The following is a 13,310-nucleotide window of genomic DNA, read 5'->3' as shown; positions in this document are numbered from 1 at the left end:
AGTAAATAGGAGGACCATGTTTACAGGAACTTGGGTTTTCTATTATTGGCAGATAAGTTGGCATGCATGTCTTCATATGTCTTTTCATCTCTCCATCTCATTTTCACTCTATTACACGTCTGCTCTCTCTCCCATCGCTTTCCTTCTCCTAATGTGGCTTTTCCAATCTCTTCATCCCATCCTTTGTACATTTCCTCTCTTTGGCTGGAATTTGTGTATGAGATCGTGCCAGCACGTCTCATTAGAAGCACAAAGCAGCCCAGTTCCTGGTGCTGACATGCAGGTCGTGGATCTAGTTACGGCCCCAGTAGCTACCCCATCGAGGGCCCAAGCTATCAGCCTCTCAAGTCCCAGTGTTCACTCTTTGTTCATCTTCTCATCTTTTGTCAATCTCTGACTGCAACTCCCATCTCATACGTCTATTAGTCTTTCCTGTACGTGCATCTCCTCGTGTATCTGTTTACTGTTTCTCTCATAAATTCGTACTTATTTCTTTCTCTTTGTGTTCGTAGTCTAGCCAGACCGGCCAAGGTTTGAATGTAATTGACTGTAATCGGATTATACAGTATAGGGTTTTATTTAATAGACCCCACTTATATCTAATACTACCTATTCCAAAATCCACCCTTGTTAACATCCCTTCTCACTGCATTCTCACAGAAATGTCTCTGTTTTGCATGTTGATCACACAAGTTAAAATCTTGTTAATATGGGGTAGAAATAGACATTCAGAAAGCTCTATGGAAGTTGTCCTTTCTTTTCCTTTATCTGAAAAACATTTGCATGTGAATGGAGTGAAATGAAGAAACTGGCACTGGTTTCAAAAATGTGTATGAAAGTGTGTCCCTAAATTGCAGCATCTATGTGTGTGCACATCTGTATGTGCATGAGTGCCTGTGTGTAAATGTACGTGTGTAGATGTGTACCCACAGTGCACCAATGTGTGCGAATCTATAGTACAAAACAGTCACAGTGTGGCAGTTTGCTGAATGTGACATTGTTTTTGTGTAGAGAGGTGAGGAGGAGAGACACAGGCCTCTGAGGGAGCCCAATGACAACTCAGCATAAAGTCATACAAACCACTGAAAAGGATGTAGGATATAGTGTACAATGAAAATATATGTGTGTGTTTGACTTCTCTGTTGAGGGAGTAGTATGCAATGTTTGTGTGTTTAATGATGACCTCATAAGAGAGCAGAGAGTGCATGTTTAAAGTCTACATGAAATGGCAGCCACAAGCCATTTTACTTCCACAATGTGAGGTATTTCCAAATGAAACAGGATATTCAACAAGAAAAAATATTTAAGGCAGGATATGATATTATTCATAGAGAATTGATTGGGTGGTGGAAAGTGGGTGTTTGATACCAGAATGTTATCTGACCTAAGTAGCGGTTTTAGCCACCACGCAAACCACGTAATTGCGTGGGGCCCCGAATGTTGGGGGATGTCCTACCCCCGCACCGGTAGGAAAGCTCAGCAAAAAAATGCTTGAGTGGTGACATGTTGTTCTGGGCACACGCGCAAATACGCTGTTGTCAGCACTCTTAGAGCGGTTCACGTTAGAAGCAGCCGGGGTCGGGACAGATTCGTTTTTTTAAGTAGGGTTCGGGTTTGTAATTTATGAAAAAAAATATATAGGCCATCAGAACTTGTTTCATGCACACACTCTCACTCACAGATACTCGCAAATGGATGAGTTAGGGGCCGTTCACACGGAACGTGTGTTTGCATGTGTCTGCTCTGCTTTTCCATTGTTTTCCTGTGTAAACGCTCTGGATGAATGTCCATATATGCTGCACCACGTCTCACTGTATCTTCAGTGTCTCATGGAGGACTGGCACATTTTTTAGACGCTGTCAAGTTAATAAGAGCTTCTGGTTTCAAAAATGCATGTGTAGATTGGGGTTTGTTTTAGTGCAGGTGTCACAAAGATTTAATGTTCTGAACAAGTTCAGGTTGCAAAGAGGGGACTGTTACAATGTTTAACATTATTCCAGAATGTTCTGCAACAAGCAAAGTTTCAGCATTTGACGCCTTGTATGTTTATTGTTACAATACTAACGTTGTCTACGATACGTAAATAAAATACAGCCTCAGCATCAGAATATAAACTCCAGGTGAAAGTTAAGTAAATAAGACAGGAATATATTTCTACTGTATACAACAAATTGGGAGCCACAAACACATCTGATCTTTGAGAAAAGGCCAATGGGAATTGGCAAGTGGAATTTGCATGCCACTACCCCAGCCATATGGGTATAAAAGGAGCTGGCTCATAACCATTCATTCAGATTTTGTGCTGAGGAGCCAAGACAGGGTCAAGGCCATTTCAGTAGGTAGTTCAGTATAGTGGCAGGAGGGACACAATGTCTCGTTCCCGTCATCTGGGAATGGAAGTTACAAAAGTAACCAGGATGTTCCCTATCTGTCACTCACTCAACGTTGTGTTGATGTAGTGACACTAGGGGTCCCTATACGAAACACCACACCTAGCTGAACTGTGTTATGAACATCACTTAGTGAACAGATGCCACTACAATCTAGAGCCAGACAGTTTTTGAGATGTTGTGGATGCGGATGCCCACTTCCTTTAGCAGGGCAAGGGCTGCCTCTGTGACTTCCGTGAAGACGTGAGGCGACCCTCGAAGGTGAACCAAAGAAGGGCCTGCGCAGAGGGGAAACCGAGATGTTGAATTACGTGTCCTTCAGGTCTACAGCCACGAACCAATCCTGATACTGGACGCTCGCTAAAATGTGATTCCGCATCAGCATCTTTAACGGGAGTCTGTGCAAAGCCCAGTTCAGAACTCGCAGGTCCAGGTCCATTCCTGAGAAAGAGGTCATTGTGCTAAGACATTTCAGAAGCACGTCCCAGATAACAAACTTTTCTTGGCCCGGATCTGGCCGCATTCGCTTGTGAGGTTGGCCCACATACTGCATGGAATTATGGTCCAAAATTGGTCAAAAAGTCACTTACCGAATTTAAGCTGTATCCACCCCAGAAAGAGGCCAAAACTCATCCACACTTATCCTGTCCCCCCAGTAATTGATCCACAGTTATTCCAAAATCCTCAGATGTCAGCCAAATAACAACCTTAACATTATTATTACATTGTAATGTCAAGTGGCAAAAAAGCAAAGGTGTAGAAATTGTATTTATTCAGATTTAATTCAGGTATTATATACAGTGCTTTTTAAAAGTATTGGCCCCATCCTGATTTCTTCTGTTTTTGTGTATTTTTCATATTAAATTGTTTTAGATCTAAAAACAAGATATAACTAAACAAAGGCAACCTGAGTAAACACAAAGTATGGTTTTCAAATATATATATATATATACTTTTTTTATTAAAAAAGTTAGCCAACTTTCGCTCATGTGAAAATCTAACTGCCACCTTTAGCAGCAAAAGCTGTAACCAAATGCTTCTGATAACTGGAGATCAGTCTGTCACAACACATTTCACAACTCTCATTTGCAGAACTGCTTTAGTTCAGCCACATTGGAGGGTTTTCGAGCATCAACTGCCCGTTTCAACAATGTCCACCTTGGTTTTCCAGGAGTGCCATCTGTGGCTTAACCTGGTTGAGATGATGGACACTGACAATGTTCGCTTTCTTGACGCCCCCATCTCCCAGACTAGCCTGTTCGGCAACAACGTTGAGGACTTTGCCCAACCGTTGAGGACTTTGTAAGATGGTTTGCCTTACTTTGACTCTGCTGTAAGTCTGGAGGTGGTGCACAGACCACTCCATCCCCCAGTGGAGGGCCAGGAGGTTTTGATTTCGCTGCATGCCCAAGGGGCTGCGGAACCCACACTTTCAAAAAAGAGTGGGTTCCTTGTAAGCCCGTTTATCGGTCCAATGACGGTCTCCAATAATACGGGTGAAGGTCTCTGCGCGTTACAGTCTTTCTTGTACGCAACACAACAATATTAAATGAAATACATTTTCTCTTATGTATTATCTCGTTATTTCATCTGACTCCATAAATGAAAAAGGTTTTTAATGATATCTGAGTATCATTAAAAGTGAGCGAATGTTTGATTATTCCTTTAACTCCTTTAATTGTACTTTACCCGTTTAGATTAAGAAACTATGTCGCTTTGAGGTCCTCGCGTGTTTTTCTCTACACCGCGGGTCTCACGATCACAAGCGGTCAGTATTGGATCATCAAACAGAGGTAATTGCTATATACCTGAGATCGGTCACGTTCACGTATACACAATCAAAGATACTTCAGTATAGCCCCATGGAATTGCATACACTTGAATGTAACTTAACGTTTTCTTCAGTAGAGGTCACGGCCACTATTACAGATGTAAGTTGACCAACATAACTTCTCTTATAATAGCTTTGGATTGGCCATGCGTGGTTTCCCACGTACACTTATCTGGAGAAACATCAAATTAAAACAGAGGTAAGACACCAGATTTAGATTGGTCAAGCAGCGTTTGCTGTTCTAAACGGAAATTCCTTTTTGTCTTTGCAAACCAAGTACACTTGAATCGATGCCAAATATTAGTCAGTCACTAATCTGACCTGAGACTTGCGTGTAACATACTGAATCGTTTAATCTGTTTGGGAAACACAATGTCAGAGTCAGTCAGAATAAAATCAAATGTTGACAATTTATTGATCAGGTAACATAATCAATTCATCAATTCCAATTAGACATTGATAAGTCAAAGTTAGACATTTTATCAAAACATAAGAAATACGAATTGCAATCACCTGAAATAAACTACAAACAGTAAACTGTTTGGGATCGTCTGATTACAGAGAGCCCTGAGCAATGTGTCGCCTCTCCTTAAATACCCAGATAATTCAACATGCTTACCAAATGGTGGTGTCTGTCATTATAATTAGATTTTGGTCCCCTGTTGAGGGGGTTCCTGTAGATTAACATACAGGAGGTATGGAGGATCTGGGGAGGGCACACCTTTAAGGGGCACACCACATTTCACATATTTTATAACTTCTTTTAGCTTTTCATTATGGTTGGGAGGATGAGACCAGTTTACCAGAGCACTGAGAGACTTTAAATGATACCAAACATGTTATAGTTACTTTTTGTACACACTTCACATTGCATAGGTTTTTAGTGAGCTTTAAGTGAGGAGGAGGAGTAAGATGAAGATACTTTAGAAGGGAGGTGTTAGCTGCACAGTATGTTGCATCTCGGATGTTGCTGTTACATCTGCAGAGAGAGTTCAGATGTTAATTCTCATGAGAGCCTTTTGTTTTCTCGAGGAGTAGCCCAGACTCACTGGCACCGCCTTACAGTTTTCCCCGTTTGGCACCGTGGGCCACACACAGGGTTTCCTCGTGTGTCACTTCAGTCTTTGTAAGGTGGGCAGCTGTAAGGGGCTGAGAGCAAGTGCCATGTCTGTTGATAGACCTGATGAGGCATCTGAAGTCGCAACACAGTGTCTGGTTGAGGTTAGCACATGTGTTCAGTTCATAGAGTCCATCAAGGCATTTGTGGCTTGTTCAGTGGACATGTCATTCCATCATGGAGAAACATCTGCTTCTGGTTGTACCTTTAATGATGATCTGACTCTTTGAAGAATTCTCTGCCACCTCCATTGGTGGTCTTATGGGCAGACCTCAATTAGGTGAAGGAGTTCTCCCTGGCAATGCATATACACCTGAACAGCTTCTTAAATGACCATGTAAAGATGAAACTCTGAAGAACTTAACTGACACAATAAAAGGTTGAGTAATACATGATGAAAAGACAAACAATGAATCAATGTCACCAGTGCGAGTGGTAATCCAGGTCTCAAGTGTGTATTTAAAAATGCAAAGGGGACTAATTAATCTGAATTAATTAAAGGAAAGGTGGCACAGAGTTCAAGGCAATTAGAACATGTATCATCAATATACCATATTACAGTGGATACTAAATTAAAGGAAACATACCACAAAGTCAGTATAACTAGTATTTCCATCAGTGGCAGGCATACTAATTCTATGATTTTAGAATCACAGTTACAGACATATATAATAATAATAACAGTGTTAATTCAAAATGATCTAATGTGTGTGATTTGGTGGCTAAGTCACAATCGATGATACATGTCTATTTTCAAAATGTGAAGTGGATCGATAGAAGCCTCTGCATTTCATATCGTCAACTTATTTTATTTTTATATTGTTATTAGCAATGCGTTGGAAACCAGGGGCCCTCTGGTTTGCAACCATTCCAACAACAATCAATTGGTTTGATTTATACGTGCGTGGAAATGTTGAAATTTTGTTGCTTGCAATTAGTAATTAAATCATCGATGTGTGACTGTAGCCATGCACGTGTCCCATGTATATTACAGTATTTAAAAGGAAAGTTGTAAATAGTGCCTGTTTTATGGAAACAGGTTTGTAATATCCTATGTGTGAGAGGCTATGTGTATGTGAGAGGCGGGCCAGATCTTCAGTGGATTAGTATCTTCAGAATCTTGGCCATTATTTTGTTCCATGATGTGTCGTAATAAAAGTGGGTGCTCTGTATGTTTAGGAGATGGGTGGAACCTGATCTAGAGCAATTGGTGTTGTATAATTTTTGGTTCCGGTGCTAAACCGGAGGCCGTACAGATATTTTTGTTTTTGTGGAGCTGTGAGGTGTGAATGGCCTGTTAGATTTGCTTTGCACCCATCTCCAGCATGGCCAAATTGATGTCCTGGCTTGAGGCCGGGGATCAGAATTCTTTTTTCATCTGTCTCTCACGACATTGTAACCTGAAATATGAACAACTACAGAAAGAGAAAACAGTTAATGTTGAACCTTTAATTAATTTGCATTTAGACATGTGGTACTTTATTTTCCTCCGATGGTCAAAGCCAAACTGTTACAGACAGCTTTAGTCTCATAATGTATGGTTTGTGCCATCAGCGGGGAGAAACATGTACCATTGCAATGTCCAATGCAAATTTTATTTCAAAGATCAAATTAGACTGAGCATCTTTGGTGAGATCTGAATTACTGCTGATATTTTAGTGCAGTTTGGAGTGTGAAGCACCTTAAGCTGTTCTCACAGTTGAGTCTGTACAGTCTGCTGTTGTGAGCAATATAAGCCCCAGTTCTGCTGGGGAACTTTCTGAGCTTTGTTTTATTGCTCCCAACACAGCTCTGTGGTCAAAGAATCAATTCACATTTTGGTGATGTGTCTTCTGCTTAGCATTTTTTAAGGATGCTATTCACACGTTTGATCATCTATGACCTATGATCTCGGTGGTCCGTTAGGGTTATGAAATTTTGCCTGATGTTTAGCATTTTACACAAATTTTTTCATTGTCTATCCAGTGGAATGGTTCCCCTGATCAGATTTTAAATTCAATTGGTGCTTCTCAGCGAGAGATGATTTGGTTCATTATCATGTGCCACTGCATTGGTGCACAGCAAACAACGACCGTATACTCCTCCCTCTTGGCACTGAGAAGAGAACCAATGAAATTCAAATCACAAGAATTTTCAGGGCGGTAAGGTTGTTCGGTTTGCAGTGTCACTACAAATATACATGTCTAATATACATCTGCAATGCCATGCATAACCTTTCCCGTCTGTGGCCATGCATGGCCATTATAATATAATGCATATTATAATGTGATTATAATACAACTATATTATATTAAAATAGTATAAATTAAACTGATTTTATCACTGGTTTCTGGAGGGCTTCTGGAACGATGTATTTATCGTCATAAATCATGCCTTCAGTGACCTTGACTAGTTGGTCCTGCTGCAGGTGCGGTGTCAGCTCTCCATCAGAGCTCCACAGTTCTTGTTGGTACTGTTTTGAGTTAATAGGAATAGTCTGAACCGCACTCTCAGCAGGAACAATCAGCCCGTCAGGCTGCCATTCATCTCCTTATGGGGATGGAGGCCACATATCCATATTGGTGATGGTATTTTCCATTATTCCGTTTGCGTTGTGGGCCACGCCCTTTTGGCAGTTTTGTTTTTTAAACTCTGTGAAGAAATTTGTGAATAGTTTCAACAGGTCGCTATAGGGCGTTTTTTGGCAATGTTTTGCTTGTTTTCTCAAATCTCTTTCTCTTTTTGGCAATCTCTTATGAGATGGTTACACTTTTGCAATAATGGCATTGCATTTTGCTCTGAGATCTTTGGTTAAGTTTCTTTGGGCCTTTCCTTCTGTTAACCATTTTGCAGACGCTAACACTACGGGGTTTTGATCTCCACCTGCTTTCTATTCTTGAACCCCAGTCTACTATTGATCTGAACGTGTGTTCGGCCGGGTCGACACCATTGGATAAAGCCGTTTGAACTGGGATGCTGGCATTTTTCTTAACAAGCTGTAGTAATGCGTCATGGTCACGGTTTGCATTTTCTAGGCCTGAGTGTTCTTTGTATGTTACCCATAACCGTTCAGCGTACGTTTCAAATGACTCATTACTGGCTTGTTTGATTTCAAATATTTTTCTCCAATCTGCATGTGTCGGTCCCCTCATGTCTAATAATGCCTGTTTTAGACGCTCGTAGATCATTTCGTCGGTTTCAGTTATTGTCTCGGTTCATAATGTTGCCAGATTTCATCTCTGTGGTTAGTTTTGGTCTGAGCTCCTCAGGAATTGTGAAGAGAGCTATTTGCCAAACATCTCTAGTTTCTAATTTGTACACCGTGGCCTGTAACATCAATGCTTCCCAGTAGGGTTGAAACGGCCCTTTTCTCGGCATAATTCCTACGACTTGTTTATGTCTAGAGCATTCTTCGCATGTTAACGGGCGGCTGATTGTTGTGATTTCATCATCCGCGTGCATCATGGTTTTAAGCACAGCGACATTAACTGATTTCTTTGGCAAGTCATTAGATTTTGTTCGAAGTCTTTACTGGGCTTCGCAGGTTTGGTTCTTCAGGCCGCAGGTTCACAAGAGCTCGGTTACGAGTTTCTCTCTGTGGCCTGTCTCCTAACGCGGCATTGTCATCATCATTTTGAGTCTCTAGCTCAAAGGTTTTATCCAGTGCTGCTCGTTTAACTGCAGCTACTGGAAACCCGGATTTATCGCAGCAATCTTCGAGAGCAGATATGTAATTCCTGCCGGTTTTAAGTTTTCTTTGAATTTGATCAATTGTTTTTGCCATTTCTTCGCGTTGTCTAGCCCACCCCTGTTGCTCGTACGTGAAGGCTTCGACTTGTGCTCTTAACTTTTGCAATTCGTCAGATCGCAATCTTTCGATTTCTTTGATATTTGCTATTGTTCGTTCGTTCTCGGTTATGGTCTCGAGGTCGTTACGACGAAGCAAATAAACAACTGCAGCGGGAATGTTATTGTATTTTGATTTTGATTTCAATTTCGCACCCTCAGCAGAATACCAGGATATTAATTCGTTGTTGCTCCACTTTAATTTTAGTCCCTTGTCGCTTAACCGAACAAGGAGTTTTAATTGCACACCGAAAATATCCATAATTTCCCCGTCTATACCGCTGCTGTGCTTTCCCTGGAAAGACATGTTTCCAGTCTAATTCTTATGCCCACCGGAGTTTTCGGTTCCGGTCTTAATAGATGTGAGGTGTAAACAATCTCCCCTCAACACTTCTAAAAGGCAAATAAAGATTGACTTACCACAGCAGCTGGAGATAGGTGAGAAGGTCAAACCTCATGTCCCGGGCAGGGATCAAGTTGAATGTTGCGCTGGAAAGACGTTGCTCGTCTGGTTGCGAGATCACGGAAGGGCTGTCACCACTTTGTAAGCCCGTTTATCGGTCCAATGACGGTCTCCAATAATACGGGTGAAGGTCTCTGCGCGTTACAGTCTTTCTTGTACGCAACACAACAATATTAAATGAAATACATTTTCTCTTATGTATTATCTCGTTATTTCATCTGACTCCATAAATGAAAAAGGTTTTTAATGATATCTGAGTATCATTAAAAGTGAGCGAATGTTTGATTATTCCTTTAACTACTTTAATTGTACTTTACCCGTTTAGATTAAGAAACTATGTCGCTTTGAGGTCCTCGCGTGTTTTTCTCTACACCGCGGGTCTCACGATCACAAGCGGTCAGTATTGGATCATCAAACAGAGGTAATTGCTATATACCTGAGATCGGTCACGTTCACGTATACACAATCAAAGATACTTCAGTATAGCCCCATGGAATTGCATACACTTGAATGTAACTTAACGTTTTCTTCAGTAGAGGTCACGGCCACTATTACAGATGTAAGTTGACCAACATAACTTCTCTTATAATAGCTTTGGATTGGCCATGCGTGGTTTCCCACGTACACTTATCTGGAGAAACATCAAATTAAAACAGAGGTAAGACACCAGATTTAGATTGGTCAAGCAGCGTTTGCTGTTCTAAACGGAAATTCCTTTTTGTCTTTGCAAACCAAGTACACTTGAATCGATGCCAAATATTAGTCGTCACTAATCTGACGCAGACTTGCGGTAACATACTGAATCGTTTAATCTGTTTGGGAAACACAATGTCAGAGTCAGTCAGAATAAAATCAAATGTTGACAATTTATTGATCAGGTAACATAATCAATTCATCAATTCCAATTAGACATTGATAAGTCAAAGTTAGACATTTTATCAAAACATAAGAAATACGAATTGCAATCACCTGAAATAAACTACAAACAGTAAACTGTTTGGGATCGTCTAATTACAGAGAGCCCTGAGCAATGTGTCGCCTCTCCTTAAATACCCAGATAATTCAACATGCTTACCAAATGGTGGTGTCTGTCATTATAATTAGATTTTGGTCCCCTGTTGAGGGGGTTCCTGTAGATTAACATACAGGAGGTATGGAGGATCTGGGGAGGGCACACCTTTAAGGGGCACACCACATTTCACATATTTTATAACTTCTTTTAGCTTTTCATTATGGCTGGGAGGATGAGACCAGTTTACCAGGCGCACTGAGAGACTTTAAATGATACCAAACATGTTATAGTTACTTTTTGTACACACTTCACATTGCATAGGTTTTTAGTGAGCTTTAAGTGAGGAGGAGGAGTAAGATGAAGATACTTTAGAAGGGAGGTGTTAGCTGCACAGTATGTTGCATCTCGGATGTTGCTGTTACATCTGCGAGAGAGAGTTCAGATGTTAATTCTCATGAGAGCCTTTTGTTTTCTCGAGGAGTAGCCCAGACTCACTGGCACCCGCCTTACAGTTTCATTCCCTGGATCACACACTCGGTATTTATGGCCATCGTTGTCATGACCGCAGTACATCGAACATGATGAACTGGTTTCAGCAGAATGTTTTTTCTTGTATGTAAAGAATGACCGCATTAGTACTCTAAATCAGTATTTAAGAGTATTAATAATCATTAATTGGTCGGCTTCTCATCACGCGCTCTGGACCAGTTGCTACTTGCATCGACGTATATACAGTACATATGCTACAAATGCGGTTTCCCCACCTTTGCACTCCCTGCTGTGGCACACACACCCACGCTCATGTGGTTGTGACGAGCCACGAGGATGCTCAGCCTCCTCCCCCGTCACTGACCAGACCTATGGTGGGTATGCAGAGGGAGGTAAGTATTTTAGCGTTTCTCTCAGCACAGCCAGTGGTTGGGACACAAGGCTCCTCGACGTGGCAGTTCCTGCTCCACCCCGCCGCAAAGCCCCATCCGCAGGTACATCAAGTGCGATTGTCCCCTTGGTGCCCCTCGCTCTGAGTTTGGAGGTGTGGCCACAGTCACTCATCGTGTTGGCTGGCCTGGACAATCCGACTCGGCTACAGTAGGATGCGATAGAGCCTGTCCCTCCAGCCAAGATGAAGAAGGGGTTCTACAACCTCTACTTCATTGTACCAAAGAAAGGCAGTGGGTTGTGGCCAATTTTGGACCTGCGAGCGCTGAATCTGGCCCTGCACAGACTCCCGTTCAGGATGCAGAAGCGCATTCTGTCATGCCTCCGACATCAAGATTGGTTTGTGGTGGTAGACCTGAAGGACATATACTTCAATGTCTCGGTTTTGCCTCGATACAGACCATTTCTTTGGTTTGCTTTTGAGGGCCAGGCATATCAGTACAAGGTCCTCCCTTTTGATCTGTCCCTGTTGCATCGCGTCATTACAAAAGTCGCAGAGGCAGCCCTTGCTCCTCTAAGGGAAGTGGGCATCCATAGCCTCAATTATCTCGACGACTGGATGATTCTAGCTCACTCTCAAGATCTATTGTGTGCGCACAGGGACCTGGTGCTCAGACACCTCAGTCGATTGGATCTTCAGATCAACTGGGAGAAGCTTTCCCTGGTGCAGAGCATCTCTTTTCTTGGGATAGAGTTAGACTCGGTCGCTATGATAGCGCGTCGGTGCTGAACTGCCTGAAGTCATTCAGGGGAAGAACAGCGGTTCCACTGAAACAATTTCAGAGGCTCCTGGGGCATAGGGTGTCCACGGCGGCAGTTACACTGCTCGGGTTGATGCATATGAGACCTCTTTAGCACTGGCTTCAGACTCGAGTCCCGAGATCGGTATGACGCCACGGTACACATCATGTGGCAATCAGGCCGATCTGTCACCGCATGTTCAGCCCTCTGATGGACCTTGCATTTCTGGGGGCACTGGTTCCCTTAGAACAAGTGTCCAGGTATGTCGTCGCCATGACAGACGCCTCCAAGTTAGGCTGGGGCGCCATTTGCAATGGACACGCAGCCTCAGGCTCCTGGACAGAACCTCGACTGCATTGGCATATCAACTGCCTCGAGTTGCTGGCAGTATTGCTGGCTCTGGAGGCGTCCGCCATTGATCAAGGGCAATCATGTGTTGGTCCGGACAGACAACACGGCAACAGTAGCGTACATAAACCGCACAAACCCGATGCGAATACATCTGGCCCCAGCTGAATGATTTTAAAATTTTTGAGGGAGAAAAAAAAGAGAAAAGGCCGACACATCTAACGTGGCCTGTTCCCATTGTAAGTACATCTTGTACCCCCCTTTTTTGGTATGAGGGAACATGCGATATTCGTGGGGCGTTGGGAAGGTTACATAGGCCCAGGTGCACTTGCTACTAGGCACACAATGGCCTACCTGCACCTGCACCGCCAGTCCACTTAACACAGTTCAGCTGGTTGTGGCATTTTGTATAGGGACCCCTAGTGACACTACATCGACACAACATCGAGTGAGAGACAGATAGGGAACATCTTGGTTACTGTTGTAACCTCCGTTCCCTGATGGATGGAATGAGACATTGTGTCCCTCTTGCCACAACACTGAACTACCCGCTGAAATGGCCGGGGCTCTGTCTCAGCTCCTCAGCACAAACCTGAATGAGAGGTTGCAAACCTGCTCCTTTTATACCGTATGTCCAGTGGAGT

At 42.6% G+C, this 13,310-nt stretch overlaps 1 protein-coding gene across 2 annotated transcripts in view; it reads left to right on the top strand.

The window, feature by feature from the left end:
• kcnj10a (potassium inwardly rectifying channel subfamily J member 10a) overlaps positions 1-13,310 on the top strand; it is a 52,343-nt gene that overhangs the window by 15,712 nt on the left and 23,321 nt on the right. The window lies entirely within an intron of this gene.

The sequence above is a fragment of the Xyrauchen texanus genome, chromosome 2 (assembly GCF_025860055.1).
Source record: "Xyrauchen texanus isolate HMW12.3.18 chromosome 2, RBS_HiC_50CHRs, whole genome shotgun sequence".
NCBI classification, from domain to species: domain Eukaryota; kingdom Metazoa; phylum Chordata; class Actinopteri; order Cypriniformes; family Catostomidae; genus Xyrauchen; species Xyrauchen texanus.
This window is presented reverse-complemented; position numbering and strand designations above follow the sequence as displayed.